Genomic DNA, 13,313 nt, shown 5'->3' on the forward strand with positions numbered 1-13,313 from the left:
ATCTTCGGGACTTTCTGCAGAAACTTAAAGTTACGTTTTGTTCGTTTTAGCAAGATTACGGTTACGATCGGAGTTTCGTTTATGCCTTAAATCTTTATACTACCACCAAAAATCAACATATCATCATCACCACACTAAATCCTCTCAATAACATCATGTTCTTGAGGCAACAACAATCAACCTTAAATCTACTTAGCTAAATTTTAAGATTACAACAATACTTCCATCAAAACTAGGTTTACAACTATATTCTAAAAGAATCTTAAACTTAAATCTTAAGTAAGGTTGGGTCAAAGATTTATACCTTTCTTGAGAGCTTGAGATGTTTTCTTGATGATGGTGAAGTCTTGGGAGTGCTTAGTATGGTTTTTGGAACCTAAAACAACCATTAAAATCAAGAAACCAAAGAAGAGGTACTATTCACACTATTCACTATCATCTTTGTTGAATTTATTTCGCCTATCAAATCTTGATAAAAAGAGCTCAAAGATTTATTTAAATTAATTTAGGTGGTATGAAGCTTGAGAATTAATGGGAGGATTTATCCATGGCTAGAGCTTGGTGTTTTGATTTTGAATTCTTGGTTTAAGGGGAAGGGGCCGAATGGTGATGTTCTTGGGAGAGAGAGAGTTTTTGTGTTGCTTCCTTGGTTGCTTCTTGGAAATAATGCAAGTGATAACTTGTAATTGATTTTTATTCTCTATTTTATATCCTAGGATTGATTTTTGTTACCAAATCCTTGGACAAATCTAGCTAGGCTTTCTAGTTTACAAGCTAAGCTAATTAGCTTAGCCCTTTAGCTTACTATTATCTAGCCCTTGCTTGATCATCCTATATCTCTAGCTCACTATTTGATAAAGTAACCATGGTTAGTTTTCTACCATGGTTAGTTAGTGTGTTATGTTTATTTAATTGTTTACGCGTTTGTTCGGTCGCTTAAACGTTTTCTTAATAATTTCTCGTAAATGGTTCGCGACGTAAATCATTTCGTATTTATTCCTTATATTTTGAATTATCGTACTTGGATATAAATCCGCAGGGTTTTAAATTCGTAATTATATTGTAATTCCTGTAATCCTCGATGATTCGTAAATATGATCATTTTTCAAAGTTCATTTTTTTTGAAAACTAATAGCGTGTACATACACTCATTTGGTACGTATAATCATAATATCAACTTTGAATCTCATTTTCTCATGTGCAATATAGTGTGGGCTAAAAAGTTTTCCCCGTCTGTCAAGGTTACTATTCATTAAACGTTTTTACAAAGTCTCAAAAATTCGAGTTATTACAAAGAACCATGGTTTGTAGACATTGTGAACTACCTTGTGAGTAATGTTATGCCTCCAGACTTGTCTTCTGCTCAAAGGAAGAAGTTTCTGCATGAAGTGAAATGGTATATGTGGGATGAGCCATATTTGTCTAGGAAAGGAGTTGACCAAATCATCAAGAGAGGTATTATGTACAGCGAAATGGGGGGATCTTGCGAGACTGTCATTCTACTGTTTATGGAGGCCACTATGGTGGAGAGACGACAGTAGCTCGTGTTCTTCAAGCGGGATTCTTCTGGCCTGCGTTGTTTAAGGATGCGCATCACTTTATTTTAAAATGTGATCGATGTCAGCGTGTGGGTAATATGTCTAAGATGGATGAGATTCCTCTTAATGTGCTTCTCCAAGTTGAGGTCTTCGATGTTTATGGGATCGACTTCATGGGGCCATTTGTCTCATCTTGCAATAATCAGTATATCTTATTGGCGGTCAATTATGTGTCAAAATGGGTTGAAGTCAAGGCTTTGCCAACAAATGATGTGAAGGTAGTGCTTAATTTTTTTCACAATCAGATATTCACAAGGTTTGGACTCCAAGAGTCATAATCAGTGACGAGGGATCGTATTTCTGCAATCGCAAGTTCACTGCCATGATGTAAAGGTATAATGTGAATCATTGCATTGCTACAGCCTACCATCCTCAGACGAATAGTCAAGCAGAGGTATCTAACAGAGAGATCAAATGCATTTTAGAGAAAGTTGTGTGTCCATCAAGGAAAGACTGGTCTTTGAAGCTTGATGAAACTGTTTGGGCTTATAGAACAGCATACAAGACTCCGCTTGGCATGTCGTCATTTCAATTGGTTTATGGTAAAGGGTGTCATTTGCATGTGGAGCTCGAACATAAGGCATATTGGGCTCTGAAGCAGTTGAACCTTGATTTGGATGCAGTTGGTAAAAAGAGAATGCTTCAATTGAATGAACTCGACAAATTTCAGCTTCAAGCATATGAAAACAACAAAATGTATAAGGAGAAAGTCAAGAGGTGGCACGATAGGGGTCTAGTGCTCAAAACATTTGTGCCAGGATAGCAAGTTCTGTTATTTAACTCTCGTCTCCGTCTTTTTCCTTGAAAATTGAAGTTGAGATGGTCCAGGCCTTTTATAATCAAAATTATATTTCCGCATGGAGCTGTGGAGATTTTGAGAATGATCCAGGCCAAGCATTCAAAGTAAATGGTCAGAGGTTGAAGCACTACTATGGGGATACGGAAAACTGTGAGGTGGTTAGTGCCGTTTTATTGTCCACGTGATCTCGTGATTCTACGTCAAGCTAACGACGTAAACCAAGCGCTTCTTGGGAGGCAATCCAAGTTTGTTGTACATTAGTAGATAGAGGAAGAAGAAAGAAAGGAGAAAATCACAAAAAAAATCAAAAAAATTAAAAAAATCCAGGGCCAACTTCAGTAGCACGGCGCGCCCGCACTGTGGAACGGGGCGGCCGCGCTATATTTCCAGAAACTGCACGCGCCCGCGCTGCCTGGCGGGGCGGCCGCGCTGAAATGTGAGAAGCACGGAGCGCCCGCGCTGGGTCCCTGTGTTCGAATAAAAATATAAGGCAGAAAGAGTGAAATTTCGGGGATTTTAATACAATATCAATTCCCACCCGAATTTTACTCTTCCACATCCAAAATTTCCCTCTCTAAATTATTCCCATTATTCCCATAATCAATTTCCACTCCTTTTCCATAACTAATTCTCTCCTAAACTCCTATATATACATACACTTATAGATAAACTTCTCCATCAATTCTTAAAACTCTCAAACACTAAAATCTCTCTTACAAACTTCTATACTCTCAAACTTATTCAATCTCAATGGCACCAAAAAGACAGAGAACTTAAGTTAGCAGCAGAACCACTGATTCTTTGAGTGCTGGTGGTGTGAGGCCAAGGATTTCTACTCTTGAGGCTGAGTCGAAGTATGTGAGGCTGCTTTCGAAGCCTATAGCCAAGGAGCGTGGTTTTCTGCCATCAGGGAAAGATGGTAAGTTATTGGAGATGATCTTGGAGATGGGCTGGGTTGCTTTTTCTGAGGCACCCTTCTCCATCAATTCTCAAAACTCTCAAACATAAAAATCTCTCTTACAAACTTCTATTCTCTCAAAATTATCAAAATTATTCAATCTCAATGGCACCAAAAAGACAGAGAACTCAAGTTAGCAACAGCACCACTGATTTTTTGAGTGCTGGTGGTGTGAGGCCAAGGATTTCTACTTCCGAGGCTGAGGCGGAGTATGCGAGGCTTCTTTAGAAGCCTATAGCCAAGGAGTGTGGTTTTCTGCCATCGGGGAAAGATGGTAAGTTGTTGGAGATAATCTTGGAGATGGGCTGGGTTTCTTTTTGTGAGGCACCCGCTGTTGTGCCCATGAGTGTGGTGCGTGAGTTTTATGCTAATGCTAAGACGGAGAAGAATGGTTTCATTGTGGTTAGGGGGTTGGCGATGGAGTATAGTGCTAAGGCGATCAGGAGGGTGATTGAGCAGCCCGAGAAGAAGCCTGATCAGGATAACTGGAATGAGAAGACTCTGGAGGAGTTTAACTTTGATTTGATCGTTTCTACCCTGTGAGTTCCTGAGACTTATTGGAAGTTCAAGAAGGGCACGAATGAGTATAGCACGTTCCCTGCATCGTGCATGAACAGGTTTGCACGTGCATGGAATTATTTTATTTGTGCCAACATCATGCCATCTTCTCACATGTATGAGATTACTGTGGAGCGTGCGTGTTTATTGTGGGGGATTCTGCAGGGAGTCTATATGGACCTTGGGATGGTGATTCACCAGGGTATTTTGAGATTCTTGCGAGGGAGTACTACGGGTTCGATATCCTATGCGTCAATTGTGACGAAGTTGTGTATGGAAGTTGGAGTTCAGTGGCCTGAACATGAGCAGCTGCAGCTTCCGAGTGCCCCGATTGATAGTTCGACGCTGTTGAATATGACGGAGTGGTATGGGGGGAAGTCCGATCCTAAGGGGCTTGGATATTCTTATGACCATCTGCCTGGTGGAAGGCCAGCTCCTCAGGCATATGCTGGTGGTACGACGCAGGCGAGCAAGGCAGCATGGAGAGCGGAGTTGGGAGAGACCGGTCCTTCAGGATCACAGCAGCAGCAGTAGTAGGAGGAAGCACAGGGTAGTGCTGGTTTGAGTTTGACGCAGTATAGGCATTTAGCGAGGAGGATGGATGCAATGTATGACATCCATAGCAGGTTTGCACATGACCTCACTCAGGCATTGGGGACTGCATTCAGAGCTACAGGAGTTGACATCCAGTGGCCATTATTCGGTGAGGACTCGGTGTATCCGCCTCTAGACACTCCAGAAACTCCACCCCTTGAGGGTGATGACCCTGTTTCTAATTAGGTATGCCTGATTCCTTGCTATTACCTTCACTGAGGATAATGAATATTTTAAGTTTGGGGGTTAGTAGTTTAAGAATTATATGTTTTGTGTGAGTCGCATATAGTTGCATATTCATGCTAGTTTAGTTCATATAGTTGCATATTTTCCATGTAGTAGTTTTTTTTTAATTTTAAAATTTTTTGTCATAGTATGTTTCATATAGTTTCATGCAATTGCATAATAACATGATCCCTTAGATGATTTTTCCGATTGACTTGTGATATTGATGTTAGTGTGGTGATGTCATATTTAGGGATGTTAAGTCGTATCGAGTTGATTTGCATGCTAGGAGCAATTGTAATTTCACTAAGTCTTATATGTTGCTTGCGTGCTAGATCATGGTCATGGTTTATTTGTTTGTCGAGGTTTAATCACTAGTTTATATTTAGAATTGAGGATATTATCTTAATGATAAAATGACATGGAAATTTAAAAATTGGAGAAAATTGGATTTCATTGCTAGTTGTTTTGGCTAGGTGTCAAATGGCTAGTAGTCGACTCATTTTATATGAGTAGTCTAGGGTTGAACGAGATGGAGCGAAACGCACTCGTTCAGAAATTTATGGAAAAAAGAAAAAGAAAAAAAAAGAAGAAAAAATATATGTGTTATGCATAATAGATCACGAGTGGGCTCTTTAGTACTCGAGTTATTAAGTTCTTAGGGGACTTTGTGCCTAGTGACCTAAGGCTTTTATAGTCTGGGATCCGCTAACTTAACGCTCGCTACATAGGTATTATTGTATAAGTCTTTTGTGGACCTCACTCATTGCACGGTCAAATAAGCATATTTGTGTTGTTTGTGTGTTAGCAATAAAAGGAAGAATCCATATAAAATTGTGATAACGGAATTGAAATGTTATAAGTCATTTTAAGTTTAGCTTTTTATTCTATTTATAACCTTGTGATTGCCTTGATGGGTAGTGGGTCATGATTGTTGATCTAGTTGCGTTAGTATATCTGTTAAGCATTTGCACACACGCACGCTTCTGGTTTGTGAATTGATTTGTGAGATGTGATTGAACTTGTACGAATAACTGCACTTGTTGAAATGTTGCTTGTTGATTGGTTTACTTATTCTATGGGGATCGATGCATGCATATTAGTTTGCATTCATGCATTTTTATTTCTTGTTCTTTGAGTTTGTTTATGCTTGAGGAAAAGCATCGATTCAAGTTTGGGGGTATGTTGAGTGGCATTTATGACACTTTATAACGCTCTGTAAAGCTTTGAATTGGTGTTTTGTACTCAAGTTATTGGTGTTTTTGATGTATTTTGTAGTGTTTTTTGTATTTCAGGCTTATATCAGGAATCCAAGAGATTTAGCATTGTTTTGGTGCTAAATTGGTGTAAGGATGGTGTCTAGAATAAAAGCTCGTGAAAAGACCAGCTCAAACCATGCAAGAAAATAAAAAGTCAGAATTTTATCCAGAGAGACGGCGCGCCCGCGCTGTAGTAGTGCGCGCCCGCGCCCAAAGAGCAGAATGTCAGCGCACCTGCGCTGGTCAAGCGCGCGGCCGCGCTGGGTCGAATTTAAAGAATCTTGTTTCTACTCTGATTTTGATCCAGAAGACTTCTTATCTGCATGGGCTTCTATATAAATATAACATAAGGTCGTCTTCATAACAAGATGTACCAGAGCTTAAGGAGAAGGCGTATGAAGACCGTATAGCACAATTCAACCAAAGCGAAGAGGATCTAGTTTAATCTTGTGATTCTTTGTTTTAAGTTGTAACTTTGGATGCTAGTTTTCTTATTCGTGAACCTATACTCTTGTTTCGTACTTGATTTATTATTTATTCAGTATAAAGACTATGTTTATTATACCATGCTTTCATAGGAACCTACGTTGACGATGAGTTCAATTATGGGCTAATCGTTATCGTGGGGTTCTAGCGGATTTACTTAAGAATTTCTTTAGTTAATTTATTTCGATGCCTTAGTGTGTGGTGATTGTTTGATAACCTAGTATTGGTTGTACTTATTCGTCTTATGAGTGTCGCGAACTTATAAGATAGTATGTTAAATCCTATTGAAGCGAAAGTGAATTTAGGAGTTTAGAACTTGTCATGCTAGCATAGGTTCATGTATTTATTATGCATGATTCGTGGGTAATTTTAACCATCTTACTTGCCCTATGTAATCAAGATAGATAACGTGTGCTTTAAACCGTTATGTTGTCCAATTCTATAGACATATAGGGTCTCAATATAATTGATATCTATTCAGCTTCTATCTCTTTTGTGGATGTCTGGTAGTATGGTATTCGTGCAACGAAAGTTGGCGTTTATCAGTTTCGTGTTATCTGATTAGTATCATCACCATTGCATGATAAGGTTAAGAACAAAAAGGCTATTAAGTGAAGTAGTAATGAAACTAGAATCCCATGTTCGTGTTATATAAGAAATCAACCTTTTTACTCTCTTAGTTAATTGCATGTTAGTTAATCTTAGTATAAACAACCTCAATTGTTATTCGTCTTAGCATTGGATAATAACCATACCATTGTTGCATAAGTGCATTGATTAAAATTAACCTAAACCAGTCCCTGTGGGAACGAACTAGAATTTATTCTATATTACTTGCGATCGCGTATACTTGCGTGAATATTAGCGCGTGTTCTAGCCCTAACATTATACATGTATCGATGTATACATAAGAAACATGCTTTATTAAGCTCTAGTTGTTAATAACAGCAAGACTCAAAGATCAGTCTTGAGAACTTTCTAAGAATGCTCTTTCTTCAGTCCAAAGAATCATCGTATTGTTATTTTTATTGTACACATAAGAAATAGACCTTGTTAATCTCAATTTGCTATAGTGTCGTGTTAAAGAGGAGTAAATTAACTACGATTATATGAAATTAACCTCTCTTAAGGCCATTTGTTCAAGCAGTGCAATAGAATGCTCAATGTAGTTTGTTAGGTATCGAGAAATGAAGGGTAGAGGTAGAGGCCAAGAGTAGCAAACATGGGCAATTTCAAGCTACACCACACAAGTATGTTAATTCATGTATCTATTTTATTGGAAAGGAGACAGAATAATTATATTTAAAGTTAATTTGCTCTTTGATATGCTTATTGTAGTACACTGCACCCAAGAAAAGACAGAATATCAATTGTTGGTGTCAAAGAGGTGTTCATGTAGTGTAATTTTCGTGGATCCACAAGTAATGGAGTTTTTTTGCTTTTGCGGTTTAAAAGTTGTAGGTTTGAATGCACTGGGTAAGTAAATTATACATATAGATGTATTATAACATTTAGGCATATTTGAATTTTGGACTTATATTATTATAATATCTCGTGTGCATAAAAAAGAAAACAAATAAAAAATGATGGTCAATCAGTTAAGGTGAGGCTTACATTTATCTCAAATTGAAACTAATAAGATGATGTCCTGCTTTTCATGTCTAAAATATTGAAGGCGCTACCTATGGTCCTTGAAAATACATAAATATACAAAATTTATATTATAACTTAGAAATTACCACTCTCCTACATAATATCTTCTCTGACATGCATCAATAGTTAACACAATAGCTCCCCTGACTTTTGTTCTTACAATTATAAGTAGTTGCATCACCTGGTCCATTAGGTAAATTATGTAAATTTTTAACTTCACTCTACATAAATGTATATAATTACATGGTGTGTATGTCTCTTTGAGACTATAAATTATGATTAACTCTTTCATTATCTACTATTGTAGCATCCTCAAGGACATAAAGCATTTTGTTTTTGTGGGATCTGCAGGATTTTTGCGAGTAGTCAGAGCGGCTTGCAAGCCTCAAGGCATCATGGAAAAGCAGCAAATAAAGATCATTTAGAAGTCTAAATTTATTTCCAAGAAAATAAAAATCATCTAGAAGTGTAAATTTGCATGCTTGTGCTAAAGATGGAGACGAGACTGCCATAGGTGGAGAGAAAGAAGCTGCATAACTTGATGTGTAAAGATGATTAACTATGATGTATAATTAACTTAAGATCGTATGTAACCTTTAACTTTGTTGTTTTTTCTTGAAATTCTGTATTTTTCTTAGACTTGATTTATGTCTGGATGTTGCAGTAATTGTGTCATACTACTTGTTGGATTGTCTTATAGATATACCAATTAAATTTGGTGGTGTTAATAAAATCTAAAGGTCGTGCCAAATTTTTTTAAAAATATTTTGTTGCGGTAAAGGGTAAAATGGTTGCAATATATTTCATATTTTTTAATAAAATATGTTGCAATTAACTCTAAATATGTTACAATTAACTCAAAATATGTTGCATAAATTCATGTACTACAACAATTATCATAAAAAAAAGTTCCAAAATAATGTTGCCACAGGAAGCCACGTGTATTGCAATGTTGTCATATTCGTTGCTATAAAACGTTGCCAGAAACCAAATTTGCATCTTTTTCCTATGTTGCAATATTATCCCAAATTCGTTACCATGAGCTCTTATGGCAACGAGACCAAACGTTACGCCTAATTTTTTAAAATACGTTGTCGTAGACCCTATTGTAATAGAATTGTGTCATTTAGAAACACTTTTTTAGGGTTGTTATAGTCAATCTATGGTGTAGTATATATCCAAAAGGATCGGAATGGGTCGGGTAACTGAAATTGCCATCTCTATTTATAGCCAGGGTACAGGCTAATACTTATACGAAGGTTGGGGGTTGTATAACATAAGCAATTGCAAAAGGGGTGTTGTTTAAAAATATCTCCAAGATACCCCGAATAGGTAATGGTATCCTCTGAGAGCATCTCCAAGGATTGTTGACTATAATTGTTGGTTAAATAATTAAAATATTGATTATTTAAAAAAATTCTAAACCTGTAAAGATTGTATATCAGCGAAATCAGCTATATTTTAAAAACATGTAATTATTATTTTTGTTTGTTATAAGTAGAATATTTTATTTTAACGGAATAATCAAATAATTTGACATATTGCTAGTCTTTAGAGGTTCAACGAATGTGGTCAACATTACTAGATTATCTAAAATTTTAGCTAATGATTTTGTATTAGCTTTTCATCATTAGAGGCCAAATTATTTTTAGATAATCTCTTTAACTACGGATAGGATATCTTGGCGCAATCGGATTAGGGTGACGGATTAGTTTTGACTTTCGTAGTTTGCATGTGTAGCATATAATTTAGTATTTTTTAATAATTTTCTTTGTTTAATACTTATACTTACTAAGTTTGGTAGTTTGTTTCATCGTCATTAATAGTCTTTTAGTTGCTCGTGTAGGTTCTAAAATTTCACTTTTTATAGCCATGACCAATTGTACGATATGGTAGATGGGTTGTGTTCTGTTTCAGTTTTTTTGACATGTATGTGGTAAATTCAAATTATTTAGTTTGGAGAGTGATCTCCAAGGGAAAGACTGAGTTTAGGGCATCGAAATGAGTGCAATATGAGAAATAGTTACGACAATCACTATTGACCTTCAGATCTGGGAGGAAAGGGTTTAAGTGATCTAATGAGTGAAATTTTTTACGGGCATAGGTAAGTCACATGTTAAGAAAACCATGGGTTGAGGTATATATCATTGTTTATCATTGTCTCGCTTACTTTTACTTGCTTCTATATATCATTGTTTACCTAGGACGTCTATACTATACTATTATAAGCAGAACACTCTCTATTTGGTACGACAAATAACAATCGTCAGATCTAAAGTCAGAAAAATGAGAACCATTGGATAGAATAATAAAATATTATTATATTAATATTTAAACTGTTCTCATGGATTCAGGGTTCGAACCCCGTCAACAGCTTATTATATTTAAACTTTTATATTCTTTATTTAAACAATATATTATATTATATTATTTATTTTCAGTCAAGTCTCAAATTATTATAAAACATATATTGTTATAATTTATTATATGCTTCGGTTTATTTTTCAACTATTGAAAATTATATTATAAAATATATTATTAAAAACTATCGAATGTTAAAAACAATAAGTGCATCGCACGGGTTACAGGCTAGTACATATTTGTACACGCACAAGTCGGGGATCTTTTAAGCAAACAACATCTTAATTTTTTGGAATGAGGATAAGGCTATACCCTTCTTAGCTAAGGAATCGTGCCATCAAAATTCAAAATGCTCTAAGCCTCTGACTACCCTACTGACACATTCGTATCTATTTTTTTATATATAAATACTTGCGGTCTACCACTCAGAGTGACGCGTACAGCTTACGTATACATACACACCCACCCTTTTTTCATACCTTTTTTTTATTAATTCGGAATTCCCTGTGAGATATTAAATTAACAGATGTGTATATAAATACATGTATCGAACAAAGGACTAAGATTTACTTGCATGTGGCTGCAGAAATGAGGTCGAAGAAAAAGATGAAGAAGAGATGTGTGTGTTGATATGGCATACGCGTTTGTCACTAGGGTAATTGAACGGGTAAAATTCGTCATATTCTTAAAACGAGTATTTTGCTTGACAATGATAAAAAGTCTAGTATATTTGGCATTTTTTCTAATTTCGATTCACTAACTGCATATTAACTCAGTTATAATAGATTATGAAGGATTTGAGTCTGTGCCTAGACGAATAATACCGAGAAATGAATTAAAATATCACAATTTTAGTAAAAAAATGTTCAAGTTGTCATTTTTAAGAATTATGACCTAAAATATCATCTCAAGAAAAATTATCATGTAATGTTTTAAAAATAGGACAAAACGCTACACGGAGTAGCGTTAAGACTAGACTCGGTAATTTTGAACACGACACGAAACGATACAAAAATTTAGTGTTTGTGTTTGCCTTTTTAGTACACGACACGAAAATACATTAACACGAAAGTACTAGACCGAGATTTAGTATTACTTTTGTGTTTTCTCTTCAAGTAAACGACACGACACGAACTATACGCATAAATAAATATTGTAATTAAATATTAATATTTATAATGAATAGATGTATATTTATAATAGATATATGCATATTTAATTCTAAAATAATTACTTAATTTTATAATATGTATATGCATGTGATCTAAATATATATTTTTAATATATATCGTAAAAAAAATTACCTAAAAACCTTATATTTTTATTTATTTATTTATTAATTTTAATTAATATTAATATTCAATTTTACACGAAAAACACGACATGAAATGACACAAAACGAAAGTACACGAACACGAAAGTACACGAACCCTAAACATATCGGTTTTGTGTTTTACCTTCAAGTACACAAAACACGAAAATACACGACACGAAAGTATACGACACGGACGATTTGCTAGTTCTAGTTAAGACCTCTTTTATTTTTTTTTTAAATATACACCTTACACTATATGAAGTAGCGTTAAGGTGTTGATTTATTTTTATTTTTAAATTTTTAGGCTTTTTAATGTATGTTGTTTTGGGGCCGGAAACACCGGATATTGGACCTAAATTTTATTTTTTGGGTGACAAATTGTCCAAAATATCAATTTTGAAATTATGACCGAAAATGTCACTTCAAGATATGACATCCTGTAGCGTTTGGGCAAAAAGTCCAAAACCCTACCTCGTATAGCTTAATGCTCATTCTTCTTCTTTTTTTTCTTTTTTTTTATGTGTAAAACGTGAGATAAAGCAGTGATTTGGCACTAAAACACTACATCATGTAGAATTTCGGCCCACGACACTATTTCATTTATCGTTTTACACATATTTTTTAAATAATATATATATTTAAACTCAAATAAAAAATAGTTAAATCCTAAAATAATAAAAAAAATATTTTAAATTGTTTCTAAAACCCAAAAGGGGATTGGTGAACCCTAAAATATTAAAAATTATTAAATTAAATTACACTCTTGAATTTAAAATTGTTTAATTTAAAGTTTATAATTTTGGCTATAGGATTTAGGGCCCTAAATCCTAAATCGATGTAAATTTATAAATTTCTTTTTTTTAATATTTTTAAAACACAAAAGGGATTGTTGAATCTTAAACTGTTAAAAATTATTAAATTAGATGTGTTTTTATTCAATTTTTTTTTATTTTTAAAACTAAAAAGAGGATTATTAAACCCTAAAAAAATAAAAACCGTGAAATTATGGTGCATCAATTAGTTTAAAAATAATTGTTGAAAACATAATATTTGGTGATGTTTTAGGCCCTAAAACGACAAACAATAAAAACTTGAGAATAAAAAAAAATCATGTGAACTCCAAGAGAGTGTTGTGTATAGTATAAAAAAAATAAAAGGTGATGTAAAATTTTGTCCAATTTCCAAAACGCTACATGGTAGTTCGTTTGAAGTGAGATTTTGGGACATAATTTTCAAAAGTGATATTTTGACCATTTTTTTTATTGAAATGGTCACATTTAGGTCCATTTCTCGGAAACACCATTTAATGTTACGTTTTCAACAATCATTTTTAAATTAATATTTTTAAATTGAATAATGTCCCATAATTTAACATATTTTAATTTTTTTCAGAGTTCAATAATCTCGTTTTGGGTCTTAGAAATATTAAAAAAATAATAAAACACTTCTAATTTAATAAATTTTAACATTTTATGGTTAAACAATCTCCTTTTGGGTTTAAGAAATA

The sequence above is a fragment of the Apium graveolens genome, chromosome 7 (genome assembly GCF_009905375.1).
Source record: "Apium graveolens cultivar Ventura chromosome 7, ASM990537v1, whole genome shotgun sequence".
NCBI lineage: Eukaryota > Viridiplantae > Streptophyta > Magnoliopsida > Apiales > Apiaceae > Apium > Apium graveolens.